Source organism: Eptesicus fuscus, chromosome 4 (assembly GCF_027574615.1).
Source record: "Eptesicus fuscus isolate TK198812 chromosome 4, DD_ASM_mEF_20220401, whole genome shotgun sequence".
Classification (NCBI taxonomy): Eukaryota; Metazoa; Chordata; class Mammalia; order Chiroptera; family Vespertilionidae; genus Eptesicus; species Eptesicus fuscus.
In genome coordinates, this window is record NC_072476.1 from 80921409 (window position 1) to 80939336 (window position 17928).

Genomic DNA, 17928 nt, shown 5'->3' on the forward strand with positions numbered 1-17928 from the left:
CAACTGGCTTATTTCGCTTAGCATAATGCTCTCCAGTTCCATTCATGCTGTTGCAAATAGCAAAAGTTCCTTCTTTTTTATAGCAGCGTAGCATTCCATTGCGTAGATGTACCACAGTTTTTTTTTTTAAATGTCACTATTGTACATTTCTTTCTTTTTTTAACATATTTTATTGATTTTTTACAGAGAGGAAGAGAGAGGGAGAGAGAGTCAGAAACATTGATGAGAGAGAAACATCGATCAGCCGCCTCCTGCACACTCCCCACTGGGGACGTGCCCGCAACCAAGGTACATACCCCTGACCGGAATCGAACCCGGGACCTTTCAGTCCACAGGCCGACGCTCTATCCACTGAGCCAAACCGGTTTCGGCTGTACCACAGTTTTTTAATCCACTCATCTGACAGGCACTTAGGCTGTTTCCGAATCTTAGCTATTGTAAACTGTGCTATGAACATAGGGGTGCATATATCCTTTCTGATTAGTGTTTCTGCTTTCTAGGACATAGTCCTAGAAGTGGGATTACTGGGTCAAATGGGAGTTCCATTTTTAACTTTTTGAGGAAACTCCATACTATTCTCCACAGTGGCTGCACCAGTCTGCATTCCCACCAGCAGTGCATGAGGGTTCCTTTTTCTTCACATCTTTCCCAGTACTTGTCATTTGTTGATTTGTTGATGAAAGCCCTTCTGACAGGTGTGAGATGATACATCATTGTCTTTTTGATTTGCATCTCTCAGATGATTAGTGACTTTGAGCATGTTTTCATATGTCTCTGAGCCTTCTGTATGTCCTCTTTTGAAAAGTGTTTAGTATTTAGGTCCTTTGCCCATTTTTTGATTGGGTTGTTTATCTTCTTTTTGTTAAGTTGTACGAGTTCCCTGTAAATTTTGGAGATTAAACCCTTAGCTGAGATAGCATTAGCAAATGTTTCCCCATGCAGTGGGCTTTCTTATTGTTTTATTGATGGTTTCTTTTGCTGTGCAGACATTTTTTATTTTGATGTAGTCCCATTTGTTTATTTTCTTAGTTTCCATTGCCCTAGGAGCTGTATTGATAAAGATACTGCCACTACAGATGTCTAATATTTTGCTGCCTATGGAGTCTTCTAAGATTTTTATGGTTTCCTATCTTACATTTAAGTCCTTTAACCATTTTGAGTTTATTTTTGTGTATGGTGTAAGTTGACAACACTATTTTTCAAAGATGCATTTATGTTGTATATAACTATAATTCATTCATTTTCAGTATATATGAATATGCCAAAATTTATTCTTCTGCTGATGGACATTTGTTGTGTTTCTGCTATTTTGGAACAAAGGTGCTGTAAAAAAAGTTCTTAATTTTACTGAAGTCAAATATATATGTTTCTCAATTCTGGCTTTTTATGTCACAGAATTCTTCCAAGACTCAGGTCATTAAGCTAGTTTCTTCTAAAGTTTTACAAAGCCTTTTATATTCAAGACTGTAATCCACTGTCATTTTTATCTTTGAGAATGGTAACACAATTTCCATTTCCCTCTCCATGGAAAACAAATTGTTCCAGAGCCACATCCTGAAAAGCCCTTCCTTCATCTATTTGCAACACTACTTGTCAAATTTCAAACTTGAAGCATAAGTCTACTTCTCTTTTCCTGAACCAAAATTATATTGTCTTAATTATTATAGCTTTGTAATAAGTCTTGCTATCTGGTAAAATAAGTCTTCCTGCCTATTTGGTTCATCGAAATTTTGATATTCTTAGCTTTTTGCATGTCTATAAATTTTAGAATCATCTTGTCAAGTTCCAAAAATCAAATAACCTAAAACACACACACACACACTTAAAATTTTTATTGGAATTGCACTGAATTATTTTGTTTTGGATTTTTACATTATTAATCAAAAGTAATACTGGCAAGCAGTTTTCCTTTCTCATACCAATCTTATTCTGGAATCATTAGGTGCAAAATTGGAACTAATTGAACTTTGGTTTGGTAGGAACTGGTTAAAACCATCTTGACTTAGGGTTTTATTTGTGAGAAGATTTGATTTACCTAATAACTATGGGATAATTGTAGTTTTCTATTCTTAACTGTTTTGATAATTTCACTTTTTTTAAGATTTACATTTGGGTCATAAAGTTGTTCATAATTATGTTTGAATGCATGGGGCATCTGTAATGACAGACACTTTTTCATTCCTAATTTTTCAACTTTTTTCTTGATAAGTATCACTTAAGATCTATCAATTTTATCCTTTCTAAGAACACACTTGGTTTCATTGAGACCTTTTATTGTGTTATTAAATACTGAATTACTGCTCTTACTAGTATTTCTTTCAACAGACTTTGAGATTTTGCTATTTTTTTTCCTTAAATTCTTAAGATGGATCCCTCATCTTTATCCTTTTTTCTTCATAAGCATTTGAACTACTCATTTCTCTCCAAGAAATGCTTTAGGAGCATCTTACACATTGTATATGTAGTATTGTTATTATTTAATTCAAACTATTTTCTAATTTCCCTTATTTCTAAAATTGAGAAGCCATTCCAGGTTAAATAAAGCCACAAATAATTGTTATGACTTCTCCAGTACTCAGTGATTGAGTATCACCCCTGTAATTGCACTGGACTGCCTCCCTTGGAGGAAAGTTTGTATAAACTTAGCTTTAGGGAGCAAATCAGCAGCAATTTTTTACTGGCATCTTTGTCTTCAATGAACCTGATTTTCTGATTCTTTTTTTTTTTTCTGGTACCCCTATCATCCTACAGAGTCAAACTTTTGCAATCTTTGCCTGCTCAGCTCTACCCATCCCTTAGTGTTTCCAATTGATTTCTGCTTCCTGGTGATATCTTGTTCTTGAGCTCAGCTATGCCTTTTTGGTTTCTTTTATGTATCTGAGGCAGAAAGATGCCAATACATGAACTTCACTGTACAATTTTAACCAGAAGCCAAATTAATCTTTAAGTCTCATATCACCTATCTATATAAAAGCCTAATATTTAAAGTGTTGCCTCGGGAGTTTGATCGTTTGCTATGACATGCGCTGACCACCAGGGGGCAGCGCGAAATGAAGGGAGGCCCCCAGCCGGCAGCTGGGGGAGGCCCTGGCCGGCAGCTGCTAGGGACCCTACCTGTGCACAAATTTCGTGCACTGAACCTCTAGTATTAATAGAAAATGGGAGTCAGATTTGAAAACTGTAAATTCACACTATTAAATAAAATCAATACTATTTTTTAAAAATATATTTTTATCGATTTCAGAGAGGAAAGGAGAGGGAGAGAGAGATAGGAACATCAATGATGAGAGAGAATCATTGATCGGCTGCCTCCTGCACGCCACCTACTGGGGATCGAGCATGCAACCTGGGCATGTGCCCTTGACTGGAATCGAACCTGGGACCCTTCAGTCCACAGGCCAACGCTCTATCCATTGAGCCAAACCAGCGAGGGCAAAATCAACACTATTGTCTGGCCGGTGTGGCCCAGTGGTTGAGCGTCGACCCATGAATTAGGAGGTCATGTTCGATTCCTGGTGGGCACATGGTGGGCTTGATCCAGTAGGGGATGTGCAGGAGGAAGCCAATCAATGATTCTCATCACTGATGTTTCTCTCTCCCCCTCCTCTCTTTTCCTCTCTGAAACCAATACAATATATTTAAAAAACACATTTAAAAATAAAAAATAAAAACAGGATAGTCATAGGTTTCTGCTATTGAAAATAGACTTTTAAATATAATCAAACCATATGAGAACCATAGTAATTCTAAGAAAAAATTGACCATTTTAACCTAAAAATGGCAATTTCATTCGGTTCAAGTAAGAGAAATGTAAATTTCACCCCAAATTTAGATGTCAAGATAACTTATAAAAATGTTACCTGCTAAATCAAATCATATAAATATATAATATTTTGAAATAATAATCTTTATTTCAAAGGCACTTTATGCTTAGTTCATTTTACAAAATACCTTTACATAGTTTAAGTTGTAATTTTGTTATGGTGAAATAACAGGGAGAATAGTTCAGATCTCAACTTTTTAATATCTGTAAGTAAATGAGACAAACGATTTTTAAAAAATAAAAAACCGACAAGTGACTTAACAGAAGAACAAACATGATTTCAAGCCACATCTGCCCCAATGACCCAAAATAACAAATATATGAATTCTATATTTATGGACTTTCTAACCTTTAAAATTAAAATGGTTACTTAAGATTGCTATTGGTGCTATTTAACTTGCCATAAAATCTCATATATTTACTGAGCTGTCAAAATCAAGTTTTACATGCTGACAATTGTCTTCTGGTCTTTGAAAACAGGATCCTATTATATGTTTCCTAGTTCACAGCTGAATTCACAGCAGCTGTGAGGCTAAGAAATCCAGCAACTAATTAGGCTGGCATAAACCTTGTCTAGCATATAAAGTATAACTTGGTTGCAAATGTAGAAGAGCCAAAATAAAATAGCCAAGAACACTAATAACACAACATTATGAGTATTAAAATGCTAACAAATATATATATTTTATTAAAAGGATACAGTGGTAGAATATTAGGAAAAATATGAAAAAGCAACAATCAATTCTTTTCAGACCCTAAAAAAGGTTGCTGCTGTTTTTTACATACCTAGAATTACAAACTCCATGTTTTTTTCTATTTCTAATTACCATATAGTTGAAATATACGTAAGCATACATGTGTCAAGTCTTCCCTTAAACATTTTCAGTTCTTCCTGAGCTATTTTAAATTTTTTTTGATACTTCTAAAATAGTTAACACCTTAATAAAAATTTCAAAACCAAAATCACGTATGAACAAAACAACTAAAACAATTAGTAAAAATAGAAGTTGAATTCTGAGATTGCTTATAATGGTGATTTCCAAACCCCTTAAGGTTGATAAAATCTGTTTGTTTTCTTAAGTATATATTTTTATTGATTTCAGAGAGGAAGGATGAGGGAGAGATAGAAACATCTATGATGAGAGAGAATCATGGACTGGCTGCTTCCTGCAAGTCCCCCACTGGGGATTGAGCCCACAACCCGGGCATGTGCCCTTGACCGGAATCGAACCTGGGACCTTTCAGTTCGCAGGCTGACGCTCTATCCACTGAGCCAAACCGGCTAGGGCGATAAAATCTGTTTTTGTTTAAAGTTTAGTAAATTTTAAAAGATGACAAAAATTGCCCTAACCGGTTTGGCTCAGTGGATAGAGCGTCGGCCTTCGGACTGAAGGGTCCCAGGTTCGATTCCGGTCAAGGGCATGTACCTTGGTTGCGGGCACAACCCCAATAGGGGGTGTGCAGGAGGCATCCGATCAATGATTCTCTCTCATTGATGTTTCTAAACTATCTATCCCTCTCCCTTCCTCTCGGTAAAAATCAATTAAAAAAAAAAAAAAGATGACAAAAATTAATGCTTTATAAATGTTATTATCTAAAAATCTACTTAAAATTAGTAAATCACTGGTCATTTATGTGTATATAGCCATGTAATGAAAACTAATACAAAAATCCAGTTTCTATGCTAACAAATTAAAATATATCATTCTCAAGTATATCTAAAAGCTCTAGTCATCTCAATTTTCAATCAGAATACTGTTGCATAATTTGAAGGCTTTTTTTTATTGACTTTTTTTTATATTTTATTGATTTTTCACAGAGAGAAAGGGAGAGGGATAGAGAGCTAGAAACATCGATGAGAGAGATACAACAACCAGCTGCCTCCTGCACACCCCCCACCAGGGATGTGCCCGCAACCAATGTACATGCCCTTGACTGGAATCGAACCTGGGACCTTTCAGTCCGCAGGCCGACGCTCTATCCACTGAGCCAAACCGGTTTCGGCTTTATTGACTTTTTAAAAAATAGTACTAAAATCTAGTTTTCTCCTTTTATACATTCACAAGCAAGGACTAAGGAAAAGAAACATCAATATCTATTCTCATCAGAAGACTAAAGATATAAATATTACTATGAATGACTAGTATAAAATAACATTCAGAACAAATGCTTGGCAGAATAATGTTTATTTCCAGAGGGTGAGTAAAATACATATGCTATCCCAAGTAGCTGGCAAACAAATATCTAAAAGAAGTACTTTCTTCCAAGTAAGTTCCTACTAGAAGGGAATTTTGATAAATTATTTTTTTTAATTTTAACTTTTTTCAATTACAGTTGACATTCAATATTATATTAGTTTCAGGTGTACAGCATAGTGGTTAGACATTTATATAACTTACAAAGTGACACCCCTCCCTCCCCAATAAGTAAGTACCCACCAAACTAGATAGCTTGATAAATTATCTGAAAACATACTTAAAAACTTTTGGGACTTCATATCATGTGATTGATTAAAATAAACAGGTTTCTCTCTCTTTTTTTTTTCTTAAAATCTGAATGAAATACTAATTGTAATAAAATAAGTCAATTTGTATATTTAGTTGTAAGAACCAAGTACCAGTGCAGAATGCAAATTCAAAAATTTGAGTGCATCTTTCCAAGTAGTCATGGCAAAACATGTTAATTAGCTTTTGTTATCTAAGACGGTTTGTTTTAAACCTGTTTTAAAACAGATACAATTCTTTTCTTAACTTATTAAAAAGAATTCTAAAAGGACGTTCCTTCAGGAACACGAAAATATCCAATGGCAAAAAGTTAGGAAAATGGAGATTGCCAAAATGCTGCTTTAAAATAGAAAGACTAAATATGACAATCAAAAAACACTATTAAAAAAGCATTATTTAGAAAATAAAAAACATTGCTAAATACACAGTAATATTCATACAATTTTTCTCTCTTGCCAACTACCTCAAAATGATTTATAATTTAATATTTATATTTTATCAAATGGTAAATCTGTTCCTAGATGCCACTAACCAGTAAATGAGGACAGAAAAGAATTTGGTGATTTGTTGGAGATTATTACAGGAGATCCAACAGAAGTCAAACTCCCAAACTCTGATATCCAGGTTTTGTTAGGTAATCTAAGCAGCAGAGAATCCTTAATGAGGACTATGAAGGTGTCACACCTTCTTCAAACTTTAGTGGAACAAGAAGCTGTTAGAGGAGGACATAAATAATACCTCAGCTGACACTGGTAACAGTGCTGTTGCTGTTTAGTAAATCCCTGGGGAATGTTACTTTACCAAACATAGAGACTTTTTTGTTTTAGTTTATCACATTTAAGATGTTACTGTTTATAAGTAAATTTTAAGTTCTAACATTTCCTTTCTTAGATTGTAAGCACAGAGCTGGAATTGTGACACAAAAAGAAAAAAATGAGTATGAGACAGTTAAGAATTTCCATGAAGAAAATAGAACTTAAAAATGAGACAAACTTGCCCTAGCCAGTTTGTCTCAGTGGATAGAGCGTCAGTCTGTGGACTGAAGGGCCCTGGGTACGATTCCAGTCAAGGGCACATGCCCGGGTTGTGGACTCAATCCCCAGTAGGGGGCATGCAGGAGGCAGCTGATCAATGATTCTCTCTCATCATTGATGTTTCTCTCTCTCTCTCTCTCTCTCTCTCTCTCTCTCTCTCTCTCTCTCCCTACCTCTCTGAAATCAATAGAAATATACACTGAGTGGCCAGATTATTATGATCTCTGAACGCATAACAATCTGGCCACCCAGTGTATATTCTATATAATAAAAGGCTAACATGCAAATTGTCCCCTCGACTAGGAGTTCGACCAGCAGGCAGGCCAGCCAACCATCCATGTCCCCTCCCCCTGGCCAGGCTGGCCGGACCCCACCCATGCACGAATTCATGCACTGGGCCTCAAATACACACACACACACACACACACACACACACACACACACACACACACACACTGAGTGGCCAGATTATTATGCGTTCAGAGATCATAATAATTTGGCCACTCAGTGTATATATTTTAAGAACAGACAAATTTCATTCATATTGTAAACTAGTTTTCAAATTCTTACCTCCTCTGTTCATTGTTTTTGAAGTGGATCTAAAAAATTAATACTGCTCAGTTTCTTTGGGGTGACAGGGAAACTGGATCTTTTTAGGGGTTCAGTGATGACTGAATCACACTGCACACTAACAATTTAGTAGAATTATCATTTTGAAGGACTCACTGTGCAGCTATTTAGAAAATTTCCATTCTAAATGTGCACAAAGATAATAAGGAAAAATGTCATCAAGGAGCTATGATCCCATTAAAAATTATTACATCACTTGTTTCTTAATACTATTCTGTGTATTTGGGTGTAGGGAAAGAGGATTAAAAACTGTTCAAAACCACTAGTGAAAAAGAACATAAAAACTGAATTTCTAAAACCATGATAAGTTATATGATTAGGATTCCAGTTGAAATAGTAAAAAGGGGAAAAAAAGCATTAAAAATTTCATAGTTCTTTTTAAACTAAGTTTATTAATTAACTAAATCACAACACATTTTAATTAAAAGGCCATTCTTCATATCTACATTTCCCCTAGGTCAGTGGTCGGCAAACTCATTAGTCAACAGAGCCATATATCAACAGTACAACGATTGAAATTTCTTTTGAGAGCCAAATTTTTTAAACTTAAACTTCTTCTAACGCCACTTCTTCAAAATAGACTCGCCCAGGCGTGGTATTTTGTGTAAGAGCCATACTCAAGGGGCCAAAGAGCCGCATGTGGCTCGCGAGCCGCAGTTTGTTGACCATGACCCTAGGTAACAGGATATCTGAAATGTATCTTAATTCACTGGTTGAGAAATAAGTTTTGCCTTTTACAGATGTTCTGCTGGATATATTAATGCAATGCTATCTATCTAATTGCTCCCTGGCTTAAATTCTTATTTACTCAAAAGGGAATTCCAAACCAATACAGCTGCACTATGTGATCCTTTCATAGCTATATGTAGTTATCTTCTCTTATGCTTAAATACATCCTACAAGAGATAAGGATCTTTTAGAATGTTTTTCAACAGCAGTATACCACACAATGTAGTCTTGTATGTATATTTACAAAATTTAAACATAACTTAGCTGCAAAGAAAAACATTATAAAAATGTTCAGCCATTCTAGTTGATTTTCAGCTACCCTTCTAATACCCTAGGGCAGTGGTCGGCAAACTCATTAGCCAACAGAGCCAAATATCAACAGTACAATGATTGAAATTTCTTTTGAGAGCCAAATTTTTTAAACTTAAACTTCTTCTAACGCCACTTCTCCAAAATAGACTCGTCCAGGCCGTGGTATTTTGTGGAAGAGCCACACTCAAGGGGCCAAAGAGCCGCATGTGGCTCGTGAGCCGCAGTTTGCCGACCACTGCCCTAGGGAATTTAAGGCCTGAATTCAGGTGACTGGATGCAATAAGTAAGTGTTTAGTAAAAGTTGCTGATGTAGTACTAATACCAAGTAGACTAATAACACAGAATATTAAAAAGAAAAACACAAAACAACACATCTCACTGATAAAGAGGCTAGTAGCCTACCTTTCCTGTCTTCCAGGATAATGAGACAGAAGTGCTCCCCTGGAAACCTTAAAGAATGTTATAAACACATCATAAGTGATTTTCAAATACACATATTCTAAAAAAGTATCTTGTCACCAGAAAAGAAAGGAGAAATGGCTGAGCCAGATAATAATGATACTTACACCTAAACATTAAAAGTAAAACTGCTACAAGCATAGATAAAATTTTAATTGAAAACGCTAAATCTTGGTCACACTAACACAACATTAAATCAGTCATCACATGGTGGAGAGAGATAACTGAAAATAAATTAGTTTAATCTTAAAAGTCACATTCTTAGCCACCACACAAAAATGTATTTGTGCATTATGGGTGATGCTGTGGTCTTGAACAGCAGTCCATATTCAGAATGTTTACTCACAACTCTTTTGCTATGCACTGAATTGCATTCCCCAACCCCCCAAATTCATATGTTGAAGTCCTAAATCCCAATGTGATGGTTTTTGGGAGATAATTAGGTTTAGATGAGGTCATGAGGGTAGGGTCTTCAGGTGGGGCCCTAAGGTCAGGACCTGTGGCTTTAAAATAAAAATTTTTTAAATACTCACCCAAGGAGTAGAAGGGAAGGAAAGGGGAGGGAGAGGGGGAGAGAGACAGAAGAAACATTGATGTTACAGAGACACATCCATTGGTTGCCTTCTACCCCTACCCCCACCAGGGATGGGGATCAGACCTGGCCTTGACCTGGAATCAAAACCCTGACCCCCTCCAGTGCACAGGACAATGCTCTAACCACTGAGCAATGCCAGCCAGGGTGGAACTTGTGGCTTTATGAGGGGAAAAGGGAGATGTTGCCTCTCTACCATGTGAGGACACAATGAGAAAATAGCCATCTGTAAGACAGAAAGAAGGCTCTTACCAAGAATCCTATCAACCAGCACCCTGATCTCTGTTGGACTTCCCAGCCTCCAGAATTGTGAGAAATAAATGTCTGTTGTTTACATCACCCAGTCTATGTATTTTGTTATCCAGCCTAGGCAGAGTAAGATATCCTCTTTCAAATGGTAAAGGCAATAGAAATATGAAGATGAATAGGGTACATTCCCTGCCCTGTGCCACAAAACTCAAATCCTGATTGCAATGTCACTACTTCTGCCAGGGATTTGTATCACAATCTCTGCTTCACTCTACTTATGGAAGCTTATGGCAGTAGTGACTGAGCCAGAGAAATTTCTACTTTCAATGACTGGCCAATGTGTATTAAAAGAACAGATGATAGCTTTTTTGTGTGTGTGTGTGGGGGGGGTGGTAAACTATTTTGGCTAATATCAATTGCACTCAGTACTGCCATGGATTTATAATAACTGAGAGGAGAGATATTCACTAGATATTTGGTTATTAGACCCTAAAAATTAGGAATAAACCAGATGGGGTTTAGAATAGGAAAAGGAGAGGAGAAAAGAAGCTCAGGAGAGAATACTAGTATGAGGTCCTGCCCGTCCATGTTATCAGGAAATTAGTTCAGATCAGATCTAACTTAAACACCAGCCTCTCCAAAAAAGGTTTTTAGAAAAAGTTTCCATAACAATTATTCAATGGACAAAAAGATGTCACTGTTTTTAGAAGAGATCACCTTGACATGAAAGACCCAACTTAGGAATAGCTATACATAGCACCATTACAAAGCTGACATCAATTAAGATACTATTGTAGACACAGCAATTTCTAGGGGCAAGTTCTCATTCACAGACATATGTGCTGTTTCATGGCATAATGATGTTATAGAGTCTATGAGGCCTTGACCTGGAAACAAAACCATGTAGACAGTTCTCATGAAGATCTCGTTGGGAGGAGGCTTCTTCTTTCTGTCAGATTCAAGGAATATCCTAATTGTAGGGACATTACTCATTTTCACTCTGTATTCTTGGAGGTGAGGATATGAAGACAGGATATTGGGAATTTTCTCCTCTAGAGTCAAAATGGTATGGAGTAGAATCATATCTTTAAGGCTCAGCTGATTACTAATGAGGAACCTTTGTCTATGCTTCTTTAGAACCTTTTCAAACACAGGAAAGTATCAAAGTATAGCCTTCTGGGCCATGCTAACCACTTTTTTCTATTGATCATCTAGTTTTAGAAAAGGGTAAATAATAATCAGTTCCAGTAGATCCAGAGTCCCCTCCATATGCATGTCAATGGGGTTCTGTCCTTCAGGTCCATTCCAAGGAAGCTGTGCTTGTCCACTATGTAGTGGAGAATACTTTGGATCTGCACCAACTTCATCCCATTAATTTCAACCACTGGCACTTATAGGAACAGCAGATGATTACATCCTGCAACTGTTCTTTTGTTTCTAAAAATTCTTCATCAGCCCGGCTGGTGTGGCTTAGTGGTTGAGCGTCAACCCATGAACCAAGAGGTCACTGGTTTGATTTCTGGTCAGGGCACATGCCCATGTTTCAGACTCGATCCCTAGTGGGGGCCATGCAGGAGGCAGCCAATTGATGATGTTTCTCTCTCATCGATGTTTCTATCTCTCTATTTCTCTCCCTTCCTCTCTCTGTGAAAAGCAACACAAACATTTTAAAAAAATTCATCATCAAACTTGACTCCAGTAGCAGCTAAAACCAATCTACGGTTTCCATCTGGCCTCCCCTGTTTAGTACATAAGTGGAGCTTGGGCTTCTTCTCTATCCTGATGGTCGTTCAGGCTTTCTGGAATCCACTAACAGCAGCCAGAGTTGCTCAAAGCGCACTGCGAGCAGCCAGCAGCCTAGATGATCACTTCTTTAAGCCCTTTAACCACTAAAATGTAGTAAAATGTGGAATAGCAAATTCAGCGTTGCTAGAGCAAAAGGTATACAAATAAAAGTAGAGCCATAGAAGCTCATTACAGAGAGACAGGATAAAGTCAGAAATGAGTTTGGTTGTACATTTAAGTTTGAGATGTCTCCTACTCAGTTTGATGTGGCCCCACTTGTTTACTTTTGCTTTTGTTGCCTATACAGGGTGAATTTTATGTGAATTATACCTCAATTAAAAATAAATAGGTCACAGTAACTAGGGAGAACACAGGGAAATATAAAAGGACGAAAGACAGAACTCTGGGAAACACCAACATTGAAGAGGTAGACAAGGAACAAGAATTTAGGAGATTAAGAATAGTTCAAGAAATAGGAAGAGACCTCAAAAAACAAGATACAATCAAGTCCAAGGAAACAGTTTTTAAAAGTAGTAGGAGATAGACAAAAAGTACTAAATTTGATTAAAAAAAAAAAAGATTCATCTTTACTAGTAATAGTGCAAATCTAAAAAACAATTCATCATTTCCATCTATGAAAACGTTTTTTTAAAAAAACAACTTTATTGAGATATAATTTACATAACGTACAATTTATCCATTTAAAGGATACAATTTAATGGTTTTTAGTATATTCACAGATATCTGCAACCACCACCACAGGCATTTTTATAACATTTTAATCACCTCAAAAAGATACATTATCCTTTAGTGATCACGCTCTGATTCACGCCAACCCCCCACCCCCATTGTAAGCAATCACTAATCTACTTTCTGTCTCTAGATTTACCTATTCTTCTTTTTTTAAAACATATTTTTTATTGATTTCAAAGAGGAAGAAAGAGGGAGAGACAGAAACATCAATGATGAGAGAGAATTGATAGGTCACCTCTTGCACGCCCTCTACCAGGGACCAAGCCCACAACCTGGGCCTGTGCCCCTACCGGGAATCGAACTGTGACCTCCCAATTCCTAGGTCAATGCTCAAGCACCGAGCAACACCAGCTGGGCTCAAAAGGTTTTTAAAAACCTAAATTGTTAAAGATGTGGGACCTGGGTAATATATTCATTGCTGGTGGTAAGTTCACAATTCATTCATTCAATATTCAATGAATGCTTGCTATGTGCCAGGCACCATATTAAAAGCTAGGTTTATATATAAGGAACCAAACACACCTAGTCTATGCCTTCAAAAATATAAAATAAAATAACAGAAACAAGTGTATACAGTTGATCCCCAACTTACAATGGTCTGATTTCGATTTTTTTTTAACTTTATGATGGTATGAAAGTGATTCACATTAAGTATAAATGTACTTTGAATTTTTATCTTTTCCTGGTCTAGCAATGTGCAGCATGATACTCTCTCATGAGGCTGGGCAGTGGCAGTGACCACAGCTCTCAGTCATATGGCCAGTGTTTTCTGAAAATTATGTTTTGTGCTTTGGCATGTCATCATGTATATAACACACTTGTCTGTGTCTTTTGCTTCTGCTGAGTAGAGAAAGGCAATTACAGATGCCTTTTGACTTTTGATGGGGTTGCATCCCAGGAAGTGTTCTGAGCACATTTAAGGTAAGCTAGGTTAAGCTATGATGTTCTGTAGGTTATGTATTACAAGTCTAAATGTATTTTAGACTTATAATATTTTTAACTTATAATGGATTTACTGGGCTATATCATCATCCTAAATTGAGGAGCATCTGTACTTACAAAGTGTGACAACATTTATTAAGGAAATGTAAAGTATACTAAAATAGAGTAAGAGGAGAGATCAAATTTTGATATGAGAGCCAGGAAAGACCCCTCTGAACAAGAGCAGAAATAATACTGAACTGAGAACTAAGTGCAAAAATTTAGTCAGGGAGAGTGGGCAAGAAGAAAGTTTTAGGTGAAGGGCACAAATTGTGTGAAAGCTCTTAAGTGGAAAAGTCACACACACACACACACACACACACACACACACACACACAGGCCAGTGAGCCCTAGTTGGGTGGCTCGGTGGGAGCATCGCCCCGCACACCAAAAGGTTGCAGGTTCGGTTCCCCGTATATGGGAGTGTCTCTGTCTCTGTCTCTCTCTCTCTCTCAAAATTAATGAACATATCCTTGGGTGAGAATTAAAATAAAAACAAAAACAAAAGACCAGCAAGGCCTGGGAGCAAGGGGGTAAGTGTGTGAGGTGAGTCAGTAAAGGCAAGAACCTGATCATATAAAGCACTGAAAGGTCATGTTAGGAATTATCTGTTCCACCCTGGCTGGTGTGGCATTGTCCTGTGCACAGAAAGGTTGCCGGTTAGATCCTGGATCAGGGTACATGGTAAGGGCACATCTCGGGTTGCAGGCTTGATCCCATGCAGGAGGCAGCCAATCGATGTTTCTCTCCCCTCCTCCCTCTCTCTAAAAATCAATTAAAAAAATATCTGTTCTATGTCCTCCAAAATCTTGATACACTGATAATCTTCCCTTGTCCTTTATTTTGTCTCTTCTCATTCCTCTGGCTTTTTCTCTTCAACTACAAATATGCTGATTTGATTTCTTTCCATTAATCAAAGAACAAATCATTGGGTGGCATAGCTGTGTACCTTCCACTTCCTCTATAAAAATGAAAACTCCATATACGGACACAAATTTTTGGTCTGTTTTTCTGTTTGTTTGATTTTTTCCCCACTGCTGTATCCTCAATACCTAGTGCATTGCCTAAAGTACTCCAAACACACTGGTTGAATGAACACATAAATAATACACATATAATACTCTTACTCAATCACCCTTCCAATAAAAGGCCAGTGTTTTAAATGATTTCCTAGAATTAAGGAAATATAGAACAGTTAAAGAACAGAGAAGTAACTGGCTTTAAGAAATTAAGTTCATCAATTCTGGCCTCAATAACAAAGCAATCTACTTAAGTGAATTAACCAACTACAAAATGATAGAAATATAGGAAAATAATCATTAGCATAATTTAACTGTGTTCAGAGTTTGAAAAATCCCAATCCATTAGTAAGGCTGTTCAAATTTATTAAGTTAAAACCTATAATGTTTATTTTTCAAAAATTTTAAATTAAAGGAAATCTTTTTCTTCTCAACAAGATATAACACATGCCATCTTGTTTTTCTATATTGGTTATTAAAACCAGAACTTAAAAGGTTTTCATTAGCCCAACCGGTGTGGCTCAGTGTGGTTGAGCGCTGACCTATGAACCAGGAGGTCACAGTTCAATTCCTGGTCAGGGCACATGCCCCAGTTGCAGGCTGGATCCCCAGTCAGGGCTGTGCAGGAGATAGCCAATCAATGATTCTCTCTCATCATTAATGTTTTTTTCTCTCTCTCCCTCTCTCTTCCTCTCTGAAATCAATAAAAACATATTTTAAAAAGTTTTAATTATATGCCTGGACCTCATAATCATTTTATAAGTTAAACATGTTATCTTTTATAGGCTATTTAACTTCAGAAAAAAACAATAACATTCTACAGGCACAGTATGAACTCCATAATCCAAGCTAGCAAATCTCAAAAATGTATGTTGCATACTATGTGGACAAGGATATGAGGAAACAGACATTTTTGCAGATAGGAAGGTATCACACTCTCTACAGAAGCAAACTGGCAAGATCTATAAAAATTAAAAATATACAATTCCCTGACCCAGCAATTCTACTTCTAAGTCTTTATCCTACATATATAGTCATGTACATAAGAAATGACAAAAGTTCAAGATTATTCAATACAGTATTGACATTATAGTGGCTATAGATTGAGCACAATCTAAATTGTATATTTAATCACTAATAAAATGCAGTTATGAAAAACAATGAGGCTATTCTTATATACTCAAACGTTCTCTAAGATAGTTATTAAATGAAAAAAAATTAAAGAGCACCTGTGTACAATACACCATCTGTAGGGAAAAGGTATATGTTTACATATATCTCTATTACATAGATACATATACACAAATACACATTTGCTTAAAAATGCAAAACAAACATCTCTGCACAAATATGCAAGAACCTGTTAATAATGATATCTCTTAGGAGAAGAACCAGGTGGCTGGAGGACAGGGGTAGTATAGAGACTTTCTAATATATACCTTTTTGCAACTTTATAGAAGTTCATTTAATCAGCTAGATTCAGAGAACATAGAGTAGGGGAACCAGGTCTAGGAATCAAAGAAGGATGGAATGTTTAACAAGAGGCAAAAAGGAGCAACAGCAAATAGTTAGTTAGGTTAGGTAGACTAACCTGTTCTAAGAAGGTGGAGTGTTCTAAGAAGACTTCAGTGTGTCTGTAGTGCCTCAAATAACGGGCAAGAAATGAGACTGGAGAGGGGGGTCAGATTGTTTAGGGTCTAAAGCAAGTTAGAGTTGGGCTTTATCCAAAAGGCAATAGAGGTAGAGGAAATAATCAAAATGTTTTAAGCAGGTGATCAGGAGGTCAGATTTATATGTCTGAAAAGTTATTCTGAAAGGGCAATGTACCAAAGGTGGAGAGACCTATTAAGAATTTGTTGCAACAGTACAGGCAAGATATAATGCTAGCCTGACCAAAGCTATAGAAGAGGGATGGAAAAAGTGTATGGACTTAAGTACTTGAACAGTTGAATTAAGAGTACCTCATGATAGGATACAAGATTAGGAGAGAACAAGTAGTCAACGAAGACATCTAGGTTAATTTGGGCAAAAGGGTAAAAGTGATGAAAGATAATGAAGTAGATTTGGGGGAGTGAGTGATAAGTTCAATATTGGACATGCAAAATTTGAGGTATGTGACATCCAAAGGATTACACACAGTACATGTATGCAGCCACACTGGGCCGAAGAGAAGCATTTAGTTCACCTAGAGAGAGAATACTGTGTGAGAAGTACCTCAGGGTTAGGACAAGCCCTGAAGAACACCAACATTTAGAGAATGGAGAAAGAAGCACCTACTTTTATTTACTTTTAGTTAAGAAATGGCTCTTCATGAAACCCAAAAGAGCATGTAAAGTTAAAGGTGTCATATGACTCTTAATAAAACCACACTCAATCCTAGCTGGTTTGGCTCAGTGGATAGAGCGTTGGCCTGAGGACCGAAGGGTCCCAGGTTCTATTCCAGTCAAGGGCATGTACCTCGGTTGCAGGCTCCCGACCATGGATGGGGCATGTGGTAGGCAACCAATTGATGTGTCTCTCACATCGATGTTTCTTTCTGTCTCTCCCTCTCCCTTTCACTCTCTCTAAAAATCAATGGAAAAAATATCCTCAGGTGAATAAAAAGAAAAAACAAAAAAACTACACCCAAAGACCATACAAAGAACACACACACACACACACACACACACACACACACACACACACACACGCCCTTGCACTTAGGGCCATACTGTTTGCAGTCAACTCTCAATATCAGCTATAATGGGGGTGGGGGGGGGTGGGGGTGGGGGAGTAAAAAATGCAACCCCTATATTTTATCCCAAGAACAATTTCATACAAGAGTTTTTGCAAAAATAAAGATCACTCAGTCTAGAGAGGCCCAAATTGATCAATTATACCAGAGGACCTTCTAGCAAGTTGCTATAATCTGTTATATTTTCCTGACAATATAGCTGCTCATCTAATAAACATTATTTCACTTGAGAGCATAAGTACTTGTCTAAACTTTTAAAAGGCTTGTAAGCAAGGAGGGCCTAAACTTAGGCAATGGCAGAGAGACTGGAAAAGACCAGAATTT

The 17928-nt window shown here is 36.9% G+C and overlaps 1 protein-coding gene and 1 pseudogene across 7 annotated transcripts in view; both read right to left on the minus strand.

Annotated features, from left to right (window-relative positions):
- The window catches only part of KIF2A (kinesin family member 2A), a 76939-nt gene that overhangs the window by 44382 nt on the left and 14629 nt on the right, over window positions 1-17928 (minus strand). The window lies entirely within an intron of this gene.
- LOC103305270 (glutathione S-transferase A4-like) lies at window positions 11113-16836 on the minus strand (annotated as a pseudogene).